Source organism: Mus musculus, chromosome 17 (genome assembly GCF_000001635.26).
Source record: "Mus musculus strain C57BL/6J chromosome 17, GRCm38.p6 C57BL/6J".
Classification (NCBI taxonomy): Eukaryota; Metazoa; Chordata; class Mammalia; order Rodentia; family Muridae; genus Mus; species Mus musculus.
This window is the reverse complement of record NC_000083.6, coordinates 64,875,423-64,897,332: the sequence shown is the minus strand read 5'-3', so window position 1 is coordinate 64,897,332 and position 21,910 is coordinate 64,875,423. Positions and strand designations below refer to the sequence as shown.

Here is a 21,910-nt window from a genome sequence, read left to right as displayed (position 1 = left end):
ACTATATCTAGTATATGTTAAGAGATAGAAAAAGAGAAATAAAGGGAAACAAAACAAAATAAAAAAAACCACCTGAGTGTAGCGTGATTGCTGGTTCTAGGGCCAGTATGAAAGAAGGGTTGCCAGCTTCATATCTAGGGAGCCTTGGATGCTGTCCCATGCCATTCACTCACTCTGTGCCTAAAAGCACCAGGATGGACTCTGAAGGGACAGAAATTCCCAAAACGTATGTGACTTTGTTGTCCAGCCTGCCAAGTAGTATATATCATGTAGCCAAACTTCCAAGTTATGAAGTTCATCTTCACCATCTGTCTGTGAGTAATCTCTCCTTTAGACTCAGATGTAAGTCCATGGGCCAGAAAAGCAGATCAGTATTTACAATACACATCATGCTGCCTTCTCCATCATGTCTCCTACACATATGGACATGTGGGTAGAAGCCTTTGAAGAGGCCACACCCCCTTGTGCAGATGTTTAGTAATATAGTAGACCATGAATAGCCTGCTAACCTATGAGATATGCTTTTCACTTCCAGAGTTTGAGCAGTGGTCATGGGGCATTCAATAACTCAGTCAAAAAATACTTAGTAGACATCTACTCTATGCTGTATAACAATAAAGGGATGACAAACAAAAGTAGGCATGGTTTGCAATCTCACAGAACTTAAAATCCAAGGACGGATGCTAATTGAAGCCCATGCACACACAACAGCAATGAGAACAATAAATAGTAATGGAGAAAGACACAAGTGAGGACATCTTTCCATTATGGGGGTGTGAGAAGGTTCCCTGAGAAAGTAGCTACAGAACTACTAGATAAATAACGGGAGGAGACACCCCCTCCCTCATCCCACCTTCCCTAGACTCTCCAGTCAGGTACAAGAGTAGATCAAGATTAAAAGGCTGGAGAATGCTCAAGACACTGAAGGAATTTAGGTAGAAAACGACCCCTTCCCACTACATGCTGATACGGTTCATGTTAGTAAGTACCGGGATCACTGTGCAAATAAAACAAATTACAGTTTTATATCAAGAAGATTCTAGTCTAATTGGAAAAGCACGGAAACTCGCTTTGATGAGAATGTGAAAATGTTCGTAAAGGATGTAGGAATCACAGGCCAGAGGGGTAGGCATCACCTGCTGGTTCAGGATCATGGAGATGGAGACGAAGAAGATGGGACAAAGCGCATAGGCAAGGGCACAGAGCCTGAAGCAGCATGGCTTCCTCAGGGGGACTCATGCAAGAAGTGGACTTGGCGGATGAGAAAGCTACGAACAGATGGAGGTCAAGAATGTGGCAGGAGATGAGTAGAGACAGGAAAAAAACCTGCAGACCCCAAGAAGAGACACTATGTTTATAATGCTACAGTAGAAACTTACCCAGAATGCAGCGGTAAAAGAGCAAAGAGCGGAGAGATTCAGCGAAGGGTTTCCTCACTGTTCAATTTCTGCTATCATCTCTCCCTTTCTACCACTGAGAAACAAGAAGATTCCAAACAAACCTAACCCAGCGACTGAGCCTGACTCTGCTTTGCTGCTTTACATATTTATTTCCTGGTGGATTTTAGCGCATAAAATCCCAGGACGCTTATCGACTTATATTACATTTCCTCCCGTTTAGTAAATCAGAGTTTATTTGCTTTTGTTACGCAGCTTTGTATTTTGCTGGGCAGAGAGCCATTCTGGCACCGAGGGGGAAAAAAATAATGGTTTCCAGCAATTGTGTGGCCACGTGTATGAAATAGATAGATGCTGTATCGGGAACAGACTTTCTTTTAATGCCATGGTTTATTCACTGAATGGCAAAAATGTAAGAGACATTGGGAAAATGACGGCTTTTGTATGAAGCAAGCTGAACATTTTTCAATCGTTTTGCATGTATTTTAGTATCATGTCAGAGGTATTTAAATCATTTATCAGCATATGTTTGTGCTGTAAAGCTTAAAATATATTAAACCCCCATGACCTACCATCTAATGAACATAATTTGATTTTCTCTGATTGATAAAAAATTTAAACATATTTCTGCATTCATTGGTTAAACATGTCCATACCATTTGTCCATTTTTCTATTTTGTTTGTTTTCTCTCAGTTGGTAGGAGCTCTTTGTATATCCCAAACAGTAGATGTTTGATGATTGTATACATGACAGCTATTGCAATGAATTTGCTCTTTTTTATCACTTTCTTTGTGATGCTTTTGCTAAAAAAGGTGTCATTGAATTTAATATAGTTTAATTATATGATAAAAATATTGTTTAACAAAATCTTGCTACCAGGAGTTTTTCTTTTAGCTAAGGTCTTTACCCATTTTAGTTCCCTAAACTATGCAATCTGAGTAAGGGCTTCAATTCCCCTTTTATCAATGGTCACTCCCACCCGCAATGCTGCTCCCAGAGCAGATTCCCCATTGAGCTGTAATGCCCTCTGGTGTACATGACTGTGTGTCCTTTAGTAACTTGGTAACTTTTGGTTTCCCTTGCTTGGTTTTCTAATATCACAAAACTTAGATTAAATCCCCCAAACGTCTTTATTAGTGCGATTCAAGGTAAGGTTGGGTGTTACCCAAGTGAGGCACTTACACAGACTTAGAGGAGAGAAGCGAACTTGAAATCATTTATTCCCAGCACCAATGGCAAAGGAAACAAGACTTGGACAGGTATTCGGCTTTACAGAAACCATGTGCCCATGTAGCCAGCAGTCTTTTGCGGAACAGTGTGGGATACCATGTCTTCATCCAGTCCACTTTCTGAGGAGTATCCCTGCACGGTTGGGTCAATGAGTTTTCAAGCTAATGGTCTCTTGTGTTCCCAGCCTTTGCTCTCTCTCCCCCCGTCCCCCCACACCTGTGGTTATCTGCTTCTGTTTTAAATTCAGACACTTGAAAAGATGACTTGTTTCTGTTTTTCTCTTTGAACCCCTGTCAAAGATTGTACTCAGCTATGAGTGGCTCTATTCGCTGGATTTCTGTCTGCTCTATATTACTGGTAGTTTTGGCTTTTCACTGTGGCAACATACTGCCTCTGTTGCAGTTATAGAATAAATTTGATATTGATACATTTTTCTCACCTATTCTCCATAAATGTTTTGGTTGCTCTTAATCCTTTGTTATTTTAATCTCAGAGACAATGACTCTGAAATGAGTTTGAGAGCCTGTTGAGGTCGAGGTCAGGTGAAGGGCTGACTCTAAAACTTTCAAGAGGAAATAAGCTATGTATCAGGATCTATGGCTCATCTACAAGTAAATAACTGTGGAATCCAGCATTGAAAAGTGCAGCCACCGTTGGGAAGAAGCCTCGGATAGAACCCTCAGGAAAGGGAGCTGGCCAGAGAGATGGAGAAAAGTGCCCAGTGTTAAGCACATGGGAACCCAGGGAAGAAAATCCCTGTGAAGCCAAAAGAGGAGAGAGAGTAAGACGGGAATTGTTAACAGTGTCAAATAATAAAGGGGCTGAAATATAACCACTGGATTTAATAATGTGAAGTTAATTGCTGGAAATAATTTCACTCATGTTTGAGGGAGGGAAGATAAATTATTGTCAGTTGAGCAATATATGTCCAGCGGGGATGGAAATGGCAGATGTGAACTACAAAGCCGTAGCTAGAGGGAGATGCAGAGTCAGAGGATTAAAAAAAAATGTTCATCTGTTGAAGAGAACAACAGAATATAGAGAAGAGAAACTGGAGGGCAGGAAGCTCAGGGGTGCTTTGAACCTAGAGAATCTTGGTGCAGGTGGTTAGAAGAAAGGTTTTGGCTTTGGCTGAAGAAGGGACAAGGGTGAATCTTCATATTATTAGTGGTTTGGGAACTTGGGGAGGTGGGTAAAGGGAAGATATATTTTGTCATTCTGAGTTAATAGGAAGGGGAAGTTCTGTACTCAGAGCGCAAGACAATGAAGCAGGAGAAAAGGAAAGCCGTGACAGCCCATGTTGAGAGAGCAGGAAGAGGCAGATGGCTAACTGCGGGAAAATGCCTCCAGACATTTGCCAAATCCAGCTTTGGCCAGAAGGGTTTTCAAAAATACTGCATGGTTTTCCCCCAAGTAAAGCAGCCTCAGAAATGCACTGTTCGTTTTGTCCCAGACTCTTTCACCTGATTTCCACGGGTAGAGTGAAATTAGCACCATGTTGGGTTCTTGCACCCAACTTTTATTACAAATGAGATGGGACGGTGGTGCGGGGTGGATTCAAAAGGCAAAGGAGTATGCATCAAATAAGAGAAAAGTCTTAACTTTAACCGTTTGGGGCTACACCAAAGGCATTGGTATATGAGAAACAATTATCATTTCAGTGATGTTAGTGAGTAGGCCTCTGTTACTAAGGACAAATGAAAAGCTAGCCTAAGATGAATTTGTACAAAATGGTGATTAACCAACTCCAGCCACCAGATCAGATACTCTGCTCTTTAAGAAACTTAATAAAACTGTAGGACTTATTGATTTTGCTTTTCCTCTAGGCAGAAATATGCCAAGAATATACACAGAGAAAATAAATAATCTTGAGCTTCTGTTTAAAAAAAAAAAAAGCGCAAGCAAATGTGGAGCTATAGCATCTCAAAGTGAACTCAGAACTAAGGCTGGTTCAGCATGCAGCTAATGCTATAAAGATTAATTTCCAAGGGCTCGTGTTAACAATGATGAAACATCTATCATATGACCTGGAGGTTCTTTCTCTCTAAAACGTACCCAGGAGAAATGGAAACAGGGCAGCCGCTTATCACTTGATGTACGGAGAAGCCATCTGTGACGCAGAATCCATCAGGTACCCCACTGGAGACTCTTCTGGAGTGTTCTGGAGGAGTGGCTTGACACCCTGTTAATCACCGAGACTCTAGCAGAACAGCTGTTATTAGAATAAGTTAAGGACTGGGAAAGAACACTACAGAGAATGCTTAACTGGTTGCCCTGGGTTTGAGGTCTGCAGACATGTGCTGTGTGGCTCCGGAAACAGCACTGATAGGCTGTGTGGCTCTGGAAACAGCACTGATTGGCTGTGTGGCTCCAGAAACAGCACTGATTGGCTGTGTGGCTCCGGAAACAGCACTGGTTGAGCCAGTCTGAGTCACTGAGATCCACAGTGGAGCAGCTAGAAGACTCCCTTCTATGGGATCCATCCAGGACCCCAGGAACTGAAATCTTCAGTGGAAAATAGGGAAAATCGTCTAAGACTAGAAAATGAACTCACACAAAATGAAAGACTGGTTTAAAAGAAGAAATCCCTTGTATCTTCAGTTATCCTCTCTTACCTTTTTTTTTTTTACTTCTAGTCTTATTTCGAACAAGATGAGAGATGGAGGAGGGGTGCAGATTCTTTGTCCCCGTTACCGTCTCTTTTATTCCTCCATGGACCTCTGAGCGGGAAGAAGCTGTCCTGAAATAATGTTTCATTGCCGACTCTCACTGGTTCATCCTGAAAGGAATATGGGTGACTTATCCACCTTGCAGAAAGCTGTATTCTTAGCACGCGAGGCATGGATAAGAGCATCCTTAATCTGATTACAGGTTACTGAAAATACCTAAAACTAATGTCATATTTAATAGAACTCTAAATGGTGTTTAACAATGACATATAAACAGCCTTCTCCATGCCTAAGATCTGGAAGAAGTAAAGACATTCGTTAGTCCTACATCTTTAAGTTGTGCTAGAGGTCCTAGATAATACAACAGGAAATGTGAATCTATGAAGTATATGCCATGAAAATGCAACAAACTACTCAAGTGCCCTGCTGCATATGTGCATTGAAAACTTCTTGAGCTACAATTAACAAATGAATAAATACAAGTAAAAGGTGTTTTGATTATAAACTGAACACTTAAAATCAGTGATGTTTATGTATATGATAGCAGCATATAATTAGAAAGTAATTTTTAATCAAAATCTTTAAAATAGCATTTAAAAAAATCCTCAAATGCTTAAGGAAAAAATTGAGAGGGCTATATAAATGCCACCCAGAGAGAGCACCAAATATACAGAGGCATTTATCATAACTACAGATTAGGAGGCTCACTATAAAACTTTTCCTTACATGCTTCAAATTGTAACTTGGATTAAAATAACAACACCTATTGTGGAAATGGCAGAGGCCAGGAATGAGCTGACTCCTCTGAAGAACAAACGAGGTACCAGATACTAATATATTCTAAATCTTCCATGACTCAAAAAGCAGAGTGTGGGTACATGACTCGAGAATCAGATGGCAGTGAAACAGAATAGAGAACTCTTAATTAAACCCACATCTCTAAGGCTTCTTTATATTTGACAGAAGTGCCACGATAATGTAGAGGATGACTTAGTCATCCTTGTAACAAATAGCACAGTTCTGACTGGATGTGCATATGGGAAGAAACATATCTTGGTTCCGTTACAGATCATATACAGAAATCTGTTCCAGATCGATTGTGGGCATATATAGATGACAAAATAATTCTATAGGAAAATATATTCATGACCTAGGAGAAAACAATGATTTATTAAACAAGATACAAAGAAACTGCTATTCGCAGTAATTGAGAAAGTATTCACAGGCACTGAGAAAGGAGATTAGATTGAAAGCCATGCAGCAGTGACCTTCAAAACTGTATGTATGCATATTCTATGAAGCAGAAATTCTATTTCCAGAGGTATTTCCAAAAGAAAGCCCACACATGTATACCAGAGGTATGCATAATTACTTATAGAAGAATAATTAGTGATAGATCCACATTGGAAACAATTCAAATGTTCATAGGCAAGACAGCAGCTAAATTAACCATCAGATATTTTAACAATAGTTTCTTATAGGAAACAGTAAATATAAAACTATAGCTGCATGCTATGGTTTGGTGGAGTAATTTTAAGAAAAAAGAAGCTTGACATAGAACTATGCATTTTATAGAATTCTATTTCCATAAAACTCAAAGGATATGTCAAACTAATTTATTTTTATGTCTATGCGTGTTTTGCCTGCATATATGTCTATGCACCACATGTGTCTAGTGACTGCAGAGGCCAGAAGAGAATGTCAGATATCCTAGAACTGGAGTTGCAATAAGTTATGGTCCGTGTAGGTTCTAGGAATTGAACCCCAGTGTTCTGGAAAAACACCCAGTGCTCTTAACCACTGAGTAACCCCTCTGGCTCCAGGTCAAATAGATTTACTGAGGTAAAATGATGATTATTTTGTAGAGGTTATTATTACTACTAATTTAAAAGAAAGAGGCTACTAAGAAATTTATAGTGCTTATTTCTTGGTAAGGGGTATGTTGGTTTTGTAAAACTATAGCAAACTATGCATTTAAGATTGGTACTTTTTATATGCTTCATACTTCAATAAAAATAACATGCAAAGTTAGAATCACAAATGTAACTTCTACATCTATAACACCTCCCTAGGATTTCTATGCCTCCTCAATTATGAATTTGTCTATATGATTCTTTCTCTTACAGAATATATAAACATTTGAAAATTCCTCATGATAAATGATTGGTTAGTGTCATGTTACTATGGAAACATCATCTACTGCAAGTGCATAAACAAGGGCCTTCCATCTCTATGGTGTCAGACAATGCTCTTTAAATTGGATTACTTCAGTTTCTTTATTTATTAAAAGAATGACGATTGCAAGAACTGGTATGATGGTGCAGGGCTGTAATCCAAACACTTTGGAGGCAGAGGCAGGAGGATCAGAAGTCGAAGTCATCTTTGGGTGCCCAGTGAGTTTGATTCCAGCCTTGGATGTGAGAGATGCTTCCTTATACAAGGCTGTAGGTATCAATATAGGCAGACCTGTGCATGGGCCAACCCCAATACATCTAATTGTTCCCCATTGTCTTCCTTTGATATCCTCCTTAGCACAACCTGACCTGGGAAGTGCTTTTCTTTCACTTCTTAAGACTAAATACTTGCTGTCTTCTTGCACTATGCCCGGTTACTACTCCAGTAAACTCTTAGAATCCTTCCTGATGTCTCTATACTTTGTGCATGCCTACTGCTGTGGTGCCAGTGTGGTTGTTCCATTCATATGGTAACATCCAATCCCCGGTGTTAGTGTATTAAAAGGTAGGCCTTTTGGAGCCAATTGGGTCATAATTGCTCTGCTTTCATGACTGGACTTGTGTCACTTATCAGGAGGTTTCTGGAAGGTTGCTTGTCTTTTCCATACCTTACACGGTGCGAGCATACAGAACCAGGCAGCGGTATAGGAGGAGAACCTGAGCTTTTGCTGAACACTGAAACTGCTGTTACCTTGGAAGTCTTGGACTTCCTGCAGACTAGACCCGTGAGATATAAACTCCACTATTTATGCCTCACCCAGCATAAGATATCTTCCCATGACACTAGAAACGGACAGAGATACTTTTTGATAGTAAATCTGGTTAACACATTTAATAGCTAGAACAGCAGTTCTCAACCTGGTGGTTTTTGATTCCTTCGGAAGTTAAACAATCATTTCATAGGGGTCATGTGGAACCCTGAGAAAACACAGATATTTATATTACAATTCTTAACAGCAGCAAAATTTATACTTATGAAATAACTTTATGGCTGGGGCTCACTACAACCTGAGGTGAAGGACTGCAGCATTAGGAAGATTGAGAAACAACGATCTAGATGCTTCTGAAAAGCAAGGACTATGGTTTTATTTTTTCATATTTTCCATCTCTGAGATCTATCTTTATAGGTGGAATATTAATGCTTATTGGACATATGAATGAATAAATGAATACTATTGTGCTCCGCATGTATAAGCAATTAGAACAGTCTATAGGATTGTTATGCATGAAAGGGTTAAAAGGTAATTAACAGATACTAGTTGTTGCACATCAAATGCATGGGAGTAGATCACAAACCTGTGTCCAGTTCATGATCCTCACTCACAAAGGAATACAGAACATGACAGCTGAGTTTTGACCCTTCATCAAAACTCAGGCCACCGGCAAAGAGAGACAACTGACTCACCTAAGTTGAAATCCAGTCAAATGATGAGGAACCCTTGTCTCAGAGACAGAAGTAGCATTTCTAAAAATCAGCCTTCAGAACACAAATATCGTCTCCCCATCTATTCTAAGCCTCAACGGATAAAGAAATAATATGATTGGAAAGCCACGTGATGCCCTATAAAGGAGGAAATAGACTATCTGTGAACACACATTTAGGGATAGAGACACAGGAGAGCCTCCTTTTGAAAATATTTACTCTATTCTTAGTAGAAATAGATAATTGAGCTCTTTACCCTTTGTTAAAATCAAAACCTACCTCTTTGGTTTTGGTTTGTGCTCTAAGAGCTTGTTTTCACTCTATTTTAATAAAAATAGAAGCATGGTGGTCAAACTACAGTATGTCAATAGTGTCACTAATGGTAACACCATGCTTTTCATCAGGGCTATTTGTTGCAGGAAAAAAAACAGCTATGTAATGTAGTTCCTCATGACCTAGAAAACGTTTATGAAAGAGGACTGACTGAACCCTAGGATTGCAGCCAGTCTGTATAAGAATACCTCTCAGTTCAAATCGGTCAGCATTCCAAATCCAGCCTAGGGGAAAGAGGATAAAAATTTTTACAGATGCTAGATGGATTTAAATCAAGTTAAAGCCCTACCTAACGTAGCTCCCAGAGGTGGGGAATCAGCAATGCATTTCAACATTGTGTTCATGGCCCTAAAGCAAGAAGAAGGCTTGCAGATATCAGGTGCCCAACATCATTTTCATGTATATATATGTCAATCATTACTGTCTACCACAGGGATTCTGGGAAACAAAACAAAGCTATGAATAAGAAAACTAGTGAATGTTTCCTTTCTCAAAAAGCAAAGTAATTTAGAAAATAGAAGAGAAAAATAAAATCAGAATTATAAACTTCCTTTATTCACAAACATGAGTGCACAGTCATTTTCCTGATAAACTTTAAGGTTTTACTCAGGGGAAAAAATTCACCCTATTATAAATGTAATAGAATGCCTATAAATATGATGTGTGAGCCACTAACTCATATACTAAATTAGATGCCAGAGACATTGCTGAGCTACAAATGCCTGTCCCTCAACCTCTGTAAACATATCCGCTGTTGAATCAAAATGGCCATCGGCAGCAGTAAATGACACCATCAAGCCAGACACACCTCATGGGTAAATTGATATACACCACTAGGCAGATTAAAATGTCAATATATTATGATTGATAAAATTTGCCAAATATAGTTACACAGACTCTTACATTTTCAATGACACCACATTTCCTTGCATTTCTGAGATGACCTGGTCTCTTGGCCATGATGAAACACAAGCACAACCATCGGGGTATGGTTGATAAGGGGGAAAACCCTAGGAGAAACACACCAGCCACCACTTAGAGCTCTCTTCCTAGATGCCATAGGCATAGGCTTTACCAAGAACTAGCAATCACCTGGTAAACTTCACCAGCAAAACACAGTGCAAAGGGAGGGTAAAGTAAGGCTCTATTGGTAATTGCTCCAGTTCTGCTTTCTAGAAAACACGAAATGGGCTTTTACAGCCTTTATGACCATCTCTATATGTATATCTGACAATGCAAATACTGTTCATTGTCTACAAGGATGTCTGGGAGACATGTAATATACTAGAGTTTTAAATGACACACTTTCACAGGAGTGTGAGTGTATGTGTACATACATACATCCGTACAAATGTGCATGTGTGCATGTGTGCATACATGCATGTGTGTGCATAGGTCAGATCTCTTAGAACCGGAATCACAGGCCTTTGTGAGCCATTCAGTGTGGGTGATGGGATCTAAACCCTGGTCCTCCTATAGAGCAGCGAGTGTTTTGGACAGCTGAGCCGCCTCTCCAGCTTCACATTTCATCTTTTAAATCAGTAATTAATATATACTGCCTGGTGTTTTTTTTTCAAAGAAAGATTTGTACTTCAGTTTATAAATCTACCTCTACTTCAGACATAAGGCTGCAGATTAAAATATGTGGGCTCCATGAAAGCCACTTAGTTACAATCTAATAAAAAATCTTAATACACCACTCCAAAAATTCTACCACAGGAAATTAGAGCAGAACAGACTGTTAGAGTTATTTCTATTTTTTATTAGCTATTTTCTTTATATACATTTCAAATGCTATTCTGAAAGTTCCCTATACACTCCCTCTGTCCTGCTCCCCTACCCACCCACTCCTGCTTCTTGGCCCTGGCATTCCCCTGTACTGGGGCATATAAAGTTTGCTAGACCAAGGGGCCTCTCTTCCCAATGATGGCTGACTAGGCCATCTTCTGCGACTTGTGCAGCTAGAGACACGAGCTCTGGGGGTACTGGTTGGTTCATATTGTTGATCCACCTATAGGGTTGCAAACACTTTCAGCTCCTTGGGTGTTTTCTCTAGCTTCTCTTTGGGAGCCCTGTGTTCCATCCTATAGATGACTGTGAGCATCCACTTCTGTATTTGCCAGGCACTGGCATAGCCTCATATGAGACAGCTATAACAGGGTCCCTTCTGCAAAATCTTGCTGGCATATGCAATAGTGTCTGTGTTTGGTGGCTGATTATAGGTGGGATCCCCAGGTGGGGTAGTCTCTGGATAGTCCATCATTTCGTCTTAGCTCCAAACTTTGGCTCTGTAACTCCTTTCATGGGTATTTTGTTCCATATTCTAAGGAGGAATGAAGTATCCATACGTTGATCTTCCCTCTTCTTGATTTTCTTGTGTTTTGCAAATTGTATCTTGGGTATTCTAAGTTTCTGGGCTAATATCTACTTATCAGTGAGTGCATATCTAATGACTTCTTTTGTGACTTGGTTACCTCACTAAGGATGATATCCTCCAGATATATTCATTTGCACAAGAATTTCATAAATTCATTGTTTTTAATAGCTGAGTAGTACTCCATTGTGTAAATGTACCACATTTTCTGTATCCATTCCTCTGTTGAGGGACATCTGGCTTCTTTCCAGCTTCTGGTTATTATAAATAAGGCTGCTATTAATATACTGGAGCATGTGTTCCTATTACCAGTTGGAACATCTTCTGGGAATATGCCCAGGAGAGGTATTGCAGGATCTTCCAGTAGTACTATGTCCAATTTTCTGAGGAACAGCCAGACTGACAGAGAGTGGTTGTACAAGCTTGCAATCCCACAAGCAATGGAGGAGTGTTCCTCTTCCTCCACATCCTTGCCAGCATCTGCTATCACCTGAATTTTTTATCTTAGCCATTCTGACTGGTGTGAGGTGGAATCTCAGTATTGTTTTGATTTGCATTTCCCTGATGATTAAGGATGTTGAACGTTTTTTTCAGGTGCTTCTCAGCCATTCGGTATTCATTCCTTAGTTGAGAATTCTTTGTTTAGCTCTATACCCCATTTTTTAATGGAGTTATTTGAATTTCTGGAGTCCAGCTTCTTGAGTTCTTTGTATATATTGGATATTAGTCCCCTATCAGATTTAGAATTGGTAAAAATCCTTTCCTGATCTGTTGGTGGCCTTTTTGTCTTATTGACAGTGTCTTTTGCCTTACAGAAGCTTTGCAATTTTATGAGGTCCCATTTCTCAATTCTTGATCTTACAGCACAAGCCATTGCTGTTCTGTTTAGGAATATTTCCCCTGTGGCCATATCTTCGAAGCTTTTCCCCACTGTCTCCTCTATTAATTTTAGTGTCTCTAGTTTTATGTGGAGGTCTTTGATCCACTTAGACTTGAGCTTTGTACAAGGAGGTAAGAATTGATCAATTCATATTCTCCTACATGATAACTGCCAGTTGTATCAGCACCATTTGTTGAAAATGCTGTCTTTGTTCCACTGGAAGGTTTTAGTTCCCTTGTCAAAGATCAAGTGACCACAGCTGTGTGGATTCATTTCTGGATCTTCAATTCTATTCTATTGATCTACCTGTCTGTCATTGTACCAGTACCATGCAGGTTTTTTGTTTGTTTGTTTGTTTGTTTTTTGTTTGTTTGTTTGTTTTTTATCACAGATTAATATCAGGCATGGTGATTCCACCAGAGGTTCTTTTATTGTTGAGAATAGTTTTTGCTATCCTAGGTTTTTTATTATTCCAGATGAATTTGCAAATTGCCCTTTCTAACTCAGTGAAGAATTGAGTTGGAATTTTGATGGGATTGCATTGAATCTGTAGATTGCTTTCGGCAGGATAAACATTTTGACTATATTAGTCCTGCCAATCCATGAGCATGGGAGATCTTCTTCAATTTCTTTCTTCAGAGACTTGAAGTTCTTATCATAAAGATCTTTCACTTCCTTAGCTAGAGTCACATCAAGGTATTTTATATTATTTGTGACTATTGTGAAGGATGTTGTTTTCCTAATTTCTTTCTAAGTTTGTTTATCCTTTTGAGTAGAGAAAGGCCATTAATTTGTTTGAGTTAATTTCATATCCAGCTACTACACTGAAGCTGTTTATCAGGCTTAGGAGTTCTCTGGTGGAATTTTTAGGGTCACTTAGATATACTATCATATCATCTGCAAATAGTGATATTTTGACTTCTTCCTTTCCAATTTGTATCCCCTTGTATCCTTTTGTTGTCGAATTGCTCTGGCTAGGACTTCAAGTACTATATTGAATAGGTAGGAAGAAAGTATGCAGCCTTGTCTACTCCCTGATTTTATTGGGATTGCTTTGAGTTTCTCTCCATTTAGTTTGATGTTGACTACTGGTTTGCTGTATATTGCTTTTATCATGTTTAGGTATGGGCCTTGAATTCCTTTCTAAGATTTTATCATGAAGGGGTGTTGGATTTTGTCAAATGCTTTCTCAGCATCTAAAGGGATGATCATGTGGTTTTTGTCTTTGAGTTTGTTTATATAGTGGATTACGTTGATTGATTTCAATATATTAAACCATCCCTGCATCCCTGGGATGAAGCCTACTTGGTCATGATGGATGATCATTTTGATGTGTTCTTGGATTTGGTTTGCGAGGATTTTATTGAGTATTTTTGCATCGATATTCATAAGGGAAATTGGTCTGAAGTTCTCTTTCTTTGTTGGATCTTTGTATGTTTTAGGTATCAGAGTAATTGTGGCTTCATAGAATGAATTAGGTAGAGTACCTTCTGTTTCTATTTTGTGGAATAGTTTGAGGAGAGTTGGAATTAGGTCTTCATTGAAAGTCTGATAGAATTCTGCACTAAACCTATCTGGTCCTGGGCTTCTTTTGGTTGGGAGACTATTGACTATTGAGACTATTTCTTTAGGGGAAATGGGACTGTTTAGATCATTAATCAAATCCTGGTTTAACTTTGGTACCTGATATCTGTCTAGGAAGTTGTCCATTTCATCCATTTCATTCATAGTTTTGTTGAGTATAGCCTTTTGTAGTAGAATCTGATGATGTTTTGGATTTCCTCAGGTTCTGTTGTTATGTCTCCTTTTTCATTTTTGATTTTATTAATTAGGATACTGTCGCTGTGCCCTCTAGTTAATCTGGCTAAGGGTTTATCTATCTTGTTGATTTTCTTAAAGAACCAGCTCCTGGTTTGGCTGAATCTTTGAATAGTTCTTTTTGTTTCCACTTGGTTGATTTCAGCCCTAAGTTTGATTATTTCTTGCAGTCTACTCCTTTTGGCTGAATTTGCTTCCTTTCATTCTAGAACTTCTAGGTGTGCTGTCAGGCTGTTAGTGTATGCTCTCTCTAGTTTCTTTTTGGAGGCACTCAGGGCTATGAATTTTCCTCTTAGGACTGCCTTCATTGTGTCCCATAAGTTTGGGTATGTTGTAGCTTCGTTTTCATTAAACTTTAAAAAGTCTTTAATATCTTTCTTTATTTTATCCTTGACCAAGGAATCATTGAGTAGAGTGTTGTTCAGTTTCCACATGAATGTTGGCTTTCTATTGTTTATGTTGTTATTGAAGATCAGCCTTTGTCTGTGGTGATCAGATAGGATGCATGGGATAATTTCAATATTTTTGTATCTGTGGAGGCCTGTTTTGTGACCAATTATATGGTCAATTTTGGAGGAGGTAGCATGTGGCGCTGAGAAGAAATTATATCCTTTTGTTTTAGTATAAAATGTTGTGTAGATATCTATTAAATCCATGTGTTTCATAACTTCTGTTAGGGTCCATATGTCTCTGTTTAGTTTCTGTTTCCAGTATCTGTTCATTGATGAGAGTGGGGTGTTGAAGTCTCCCACTATTACTGTGTGAGGTGCAATGTGAGCTTTGAGCTTTACTAGTTTCTTTAACGAATGTGGCTGCCCTTGTATTTGGAGTATAGATATTCAGAATTGAGAGTTCATCTTGGTAGATTTTTACCTTTGATGAGTATGAAGTGCCACTCCTTATCTTTTTTGATACCTTTGTGTTGGAAGTCAATTTTATTCGATAATAGAATGGCTACTCCAGCTTGTTTCTTCAGACCATTTGCTTGGAAAATTATTTTCCAGCCTTTCACTCTGAGGTAGTGTCTGTTTTTTTACCCTGAGGTGGGTTTTCTGTAAGCAGCAAAATGTTGGGTCCTGTTTGTGTTTAGTCTATATCTTTTTATTGGGGAATTAAGTCCATTGATGTTAAGAGAAATTAAAGAAAAGTAATTGTAGCTTCCTGTTATTTTTGTTGTTAAAGTTGAGATTCTGTTCTTGTGGCTATCTTCTTTTAGGTTTGTTGAAGGATTACTTTCTTGCTTTTTCTAGGGTGTACTTTCCGTCCTTGTATTGGTTTTTTTTCTGTTATTATCCTTTGAAGGGCTAGATTCGTGGAAAGATATCGTGTAAATTTGGTTTTATCATGGAATACTTTCATTTCTCCATCTATGGTAATTGAGAGTTTGGCTGGGTATAGTAGTTTGGGCTGGCATTTGTGTTCTCTTAGGGTCTGCATAACATCTGTCCAGGGTCTTCTGGCTTTCATAGTCTCTGGTGAGAAGTCTGGTGTAATTCTAATAGGCCTGCCTTTATATGTTACTTGACATTTTTCCCTTACTGCTTTTAATATTCTATCTTTATTTAGTGCATTTGTTGTTCTGATTATTATGTGTCAGGAGGAATTTCTTTTCTGGTCCAGTCTATTTGGAGTTCTGTAGGTTTCTTGTATGCTCATGGGCATCTCTTTCTTTGGGTTTGGGAGTTTTCTTCTATAATTTTGTTGAAGATATTTGCTGGCCCTTTAAGTTGAAAATCTTCATTCTCATCTACTATTATCCATAGGTTTTTTCTTCTCATTGTGTCCTGGATTTCCTGGATGTTTTGAGTTAGGATCTTTTTGCATTTTGCGTTTTCTTTGTTTGTTGTGCCCATGTTCTCTATGGAATCTTCTACACCTGAGATTCTCTCTTCCATCTCTTGTATTCTGTTGCTGATGCTCACATCTATGGTTCCAGATTTCTTTCCTAGGGTTTCTATCTCCAGAGTTGTCTCACTTTGGGTTTTCTTTATTGTTTCTATTTCCCTTTTTAGGTCTTGGATGGTTTTGTTTAATTCCATCACCTGTTTGGTTGTGTTTTCCTGTAATCCTTCAAGGGATTTTTGTGCTTTCTCTTTAAGGGCTTCTACCTCTTTAGCACTGTTCTCCTGTATTTCCTTAATTGAGTTATTAATGCCCTTCTTGATGTCCTCTACCAGCATCATGAGATATGATTTTAAATATGAGTCTTGGTTTTCTGTGTGTTGGAGTATCCAGGATTGGCTGAGGTGGGAGTGCTGCGTTCTGATGATGGTGTTTGGTCTTGGTTTCTTTTAGTAAGATTCTTATGTTTGCCTTTCACCATCTGGTAATCTCTGGAGTTAGTTTTTATAGTTGTTGTCTCTGGTTGGAGCTTGTTCCTCCTGTGATTTCGTTAGCCTCTGTCAGCAGTCCTAATAGTCCAGCTCTCTCCTGAGTCTCAGTGGTCAAGTACTCTCTGGCAGGTAAGCTCTCCTCTTGCACAGAGGTCTGGCGTTCAGACCTGCCTCCTGGCTGAAGATGAAGGCCTGAAACAGGGCCTGTCCCAGGAGATGTGTTGCCTTTGCAGTCTGCTCGCTCACTCTTCGCAGTCTGTGAGCTGACCTGCGCAGACTGGTCTCTGAGGGGTCCGGGACCCAAGATGGCTCCCTCACCTGTTCAGACAGTCAGAGTCCTCCCAGGCAGGCACCTCTCCTCTGGCAGGGAAGTTTCCCGGATATCTGGAGCCTGAAACAGGGTCTGTCCTAGAAGCTGTGTCTATATTTTATTTTCTGCATGAAGAAAATGAGAGAAAGGTGTTCAAAGTCAGGCATGAGTGACTATGTACTCATTTTTAAAAGTTGTAATTGTTTTAGAATCTTTGAATTAAAGCTCAAATCACTGTAATGAGGATGAAGAAATCCATGAGTTTTAATTGGAGAGAAAGAGAGTCAAAAGTGTGTGTGTGTGTGTGTGTGTGTGTGTGTGTAAGAGAGAGAGAGAGAGAGAGAGAGAGAGAGAGAGAGAGAGAGAGAGATGTTTAGAGAATTATCTAGGTGTAGAGAGGAGGCAGTGTCCCTAAACTCATGCAGGTCTAATGTTAATCATATGTGTCAATTGAACTAGATCATTATCTCCAGATATTTCATCAGATAATATTCTAAGCATCCCTGTGACTAGTTCTTGACGAGACTAACATTTAAATTATGAGTTTTGGACAGAGAAGGTTGTCCTTTATAGTTGGGAGGGGTATACTTACCAGTACTTAGCAGTGGCCTCCCTCTAGAAAGAGGAATCCCTGCCAGCATACAACTAACAGTGAACCTCCCCAAGGTCTCCTAACTGCTAGCATACCCTCTGACAATGGACCTGGCAGCCTCCAGTCAACTACATAAAAAAAATGCTTTTCTCATTTTTCATAATTAAGCCCATAGCCAACTTTCTTACTTGCTGATTCTCCTCATAATGGTCGTTCTGAGACTTGGATCACTTCATAGTGCTGTGCTGAGAAACAGGGTCAGTGCATAGACTCTGTCTCTGTCATAGACTTGAGGTCTCTCCCTTTCACACATTTCTTAGTTCTCTCATGACATAGCCCATTGCCCTAGGTTTACTCAGACCCAACATGGCCCTGACAGGCCATACTTGCAAAGACCAAAATGCTGCCCAAGGGAGGAGTTTATAATTTCTTTAATTCTTTGACAAAAACCTGTCAACTTGGTCCCTCAGAGACCTTAACCACACAACTCAGATAAACAAACCAGGAAGAGAAGAACATTATACAGAACTTTCTTTCTAAGACAAACATTATTTAGTTTTGTGTCAACTTGGTGTGAGAAATCTGAGACCACTCTGGGTGCCTTCATAGTCTGTATCTTTAGGCATAATACCTGGTGTTTGCTTGTCTTGCTTTAGTCTGTGAGATTTCAGATTATTTCTTGTGCTGTAATCTGCTTGAAATCACTAGAATAAATCAACCAGTCGAGACACTGCCAACTTACACAAACGTTCAGTCTCAGATTTGTAGGATTTAAACTTTTCATAAGCCAAAAGTGTCCCTGCAATAATGTTGTTTTTTTTTTTTTTTTTTTTTTTTTTTTTTGATTGGCCTTCTTATGAGGAACTGTCTCTGCGCTTTGGTAAGACTTGTTTCTCAATCTCTCTCTCTCTCTCTCTCTCTCTCTCTCTCTCTCTCTCTCTCTCTCTGCCAATAGAGGTAAATGGCATGGTGACTACTTTTCATTTGACCTGTGCAGATCTTGTCTGCTGGAATTTGAGGACCTGAAACAATGGGATGGACTACAGCCTGCAGACAACCTTTCTTCAGTGTCAGTGTACTTTTATTCATGAATGCAACCAAGAGAGCAATGGTCCAAGGAAGGTTGTATGAGTTCAGGAAAACATGGTCAGAGAAATATGTTTTAAAAAAATAGCATGTAAATAAGCGCCAGTAAGCACACACTAAATATTAACAGAGCAGCCCTTTCCCAGAACTTTCTCAAGACAGAGCAATTTAAACACAGTTGCCTTGCATATACGATAGAGCATATCTGGAAAAGCATGAAACCAAATCAGGTCATATCTAGACTCAGGGTAGACTGACCAGATTGGTTCTATAGCTATGCTCCAACATCCAACAAGAATAACCATATCTTATAAATTGAATATAAATGTTTATCATAGGAGGGATGAAATCGTGCCCAAGAAAAACACAGGGAACACAAAGCACCAAGGTAAAACGCCCTCTGACCTTTGTCCTGGAGCTTCCCACAGTTACCAAGGCATTGCTCACCACAGGTCATCCTTTTGACCATGTTCCAACAGTGGGAGCAGTCATCCAGCACACAGTAGGTATGGGCTAGCTCAGAAAGAATCAGCAACGAAACCAAAATAGCATAAGATGTGAAAAAAAGATACTGTTCCTAGCTTTTTGTATCATCCATATTGAGATGTTCCCTCAAGCTCTTGTTCCCAACCAATGTCAAAGCTTTCTTCACCTCAAAAATACCCCATGGGACATTTTTGTGACCTATGAAGATCATCAAGAATATCCAAACTGTGAGGGAACACACCTCATTTTATATTCCCATGTCTTGTGTCCATGTAAGGTCTACTGTGAATGCTGCATGAGCGCCTGGGATAAGGACCAACTCTAATATATTTTGTTGCTTTCTCAAACCTGAACCTCAGTTAGTGTGCTATAGAACTTAGCCAGTTTTCAGGAATAAGAAACCACACAAGCTCCAGCATACAGCTCACTCAACCAAAACACTCTTAATTTTGTCAACAGACCTAGATATGAAAGCGTAGGGTTTCCATGCATTTGAAGATCTTTCTTCTTGCTTTTTTTTTTTTTTTTTTTTTTTTTTTTGGCTTTAACTGGAAGTCGGGATCCTCACAATCTTATGAAACATCCCCTGAGTTAGTGACTCTGGGCCCTTATCCCATAAATTCAAAGCATGAAAATCATGGACCACAGAGGGTGAGCTTAGGAAGAAGTTACTTATAGATTCATAGGTCGGTGCTTAAGAGATCATCTGTGCAGTAGGAATGGGGTCCCAGAAACAGGGCATTGGGGGCACTGACTCAGAATGACCATGGAAGGAGACACTGGGTACAGGGAAGTGGTTAGTTACAGAGTTTATAGGTGCCTCTGGGCTCCAGTCAATTCTCAGTATAAGGGGCACCCATTCAAGGGAAGAAAGAGAAAGGAAATGGAGACCTTTGTGGTAGGTATCCTTGGCCTCTAACCAGGGCAGAACCAGAGACATTTTGGATTAAACACTCCTGGTGTCTCTCTGGTCTCTGGCAATAACATTTCTTGTATGTATGTATGTATGTATGTATGTATATATGTATGTATTTATGACAAACCCAAACATTCTTTAATTTTTGGCAAAATTTTGTGTAGCAGTACTAGTTTACAAAAATAAGTTAGTCCTCTGGTATACACGTTTTCACAGTTTGAACAGGAAGTTTGCCTTCCAGAGTGTCCCCAGCACATGTCAGCCTTCCACACCCTGCTGCTCACTCAGAAGACTCGTTCGGGGTGATCTGTTCCAATTACCTTTTTTTCCTTTTCCTTTTCTTTTCTGAAGCAGGGGACTTTGTATCCTGTGCTTTCTTCTTTTGCCTCAGGCAGCTGAGAGGATTGGAACTGCCCACCTTCTTCTTTTTCCTCCAACCTCCTCCTCCTCCCCCCTCCTCCCCCCCCAGGTCCGGTTTTGCACCAGGCCTTGCTCCTCCTTGAGTTGCTTGATACATTGTTTCTCATGCACTGAGACCAGCTGACCTGCCCCGACCACCTTCACAAAGGTCACTGTTCTGGGAGAAGGCTTGCCCAACACTACAGTGTTCTGAATAATGAACATGAGAGGAATTCTAGAAGTTCTCTTGACTTTCACAGATAGGTTCTGATCCTGTGTGGCCACAAAATAATGGTGAGGGTTCCCCCACCCACCCACCCACCCATCCACCATGCACAGGAGACATTCAGACCCACTCGCTGGGCTCTTGAAATGAGGACAGTTTCGAACCTGGGATTTCTGTGCAATCAGTTTTGCTCCATATAATTCCTTTCCCCGTGTTTCTAACTCCCTTAACACACATCTTATGGTGCACAGTTGAGGCTTCCCCATAAGGTAGCAGGGCAGCTGGTCCCGCAGCTGGATGCAACCCCACAGTGCCACCTGGCAGAAAGTGCTGGCCAGAAGGATCGGGTAGGGCTCACAGACTCCGAAATTGTTGCGGAAAAAGCAGAGATGCTTCTCGGCATGTTTCTGCCTGGTGATCTTCATGCCGGCTTAAGCAATCAGACTCACCGGCACCAGCCTCACTTCCGCACTCTTAAAAATTTGTATTTCCCGGAACAAAGTCACATTTCTAACTTTTAACAAAGAAAAGCATATTCACTATCAGAGCGCAGCTACCCTACACTGTCAGTTCCAACCTCCCAGTCTGACAACACTGTTTGATTGCCCTTAGAGTTATTCTTTAGATGCTCAATGGCTGGGATAAATTCAGGGACATTGAGAGTATAAAAAAATTCTGTTCAATTATTTTAATGTATAGTTTCCCCCCTAGGAAATAATTTGGTGATAAATTAATTTTTCTAAGTAAGTTCAGTAAGCTGCAAAGATGATAAAGTTGTCTTAAATTGGTTCCAGGTGTCAACCTTTCTGTACAAGTTGTTAAAGCCAGAATAAGCTATGACGGCAACAAAGGAAGGGGAGATGAAGATGGAGAGTCCTTCTTTCAGTAGATTTTTGCCCTATTCAAACAAATTATTTAAATATGTATCTTTTATTTGACCAAGGAATTATCTCATATGAAAGATTTCAAAGGTGTAAACCTTCTTTTTAAAAATGTCATTTGATTCAGGATGACCACCACCTATGGGGATATAAAGCTCTGTATAGATTAGTCAGGTCTTACATGCTTCAAAGACATTTTAGAAGCCAAGCTGATAAAAATCATTTCTAAGTGCGGATTCTCATTCAAGTAACGAGTACAGAATCAGGCTGCATTAATAACGGAAAGGTCTTACGTGACTAAGTATATACCAAAGTCTGAGAG

At 39.7% G+C, this 21,910-nt stretch overlaps 1 pseudogene; it reads right to left on the bottom strand.

The window, feature by feature from the left end:
• The window catches only part of Gm4701, a 40,604-nt pseudogene extending 19,472 nt beyond the window's left edge, over positions 1-21,132 (bottom strand).
• Positions 21,133-21,910: the final 778 nt, after the last annotated feature.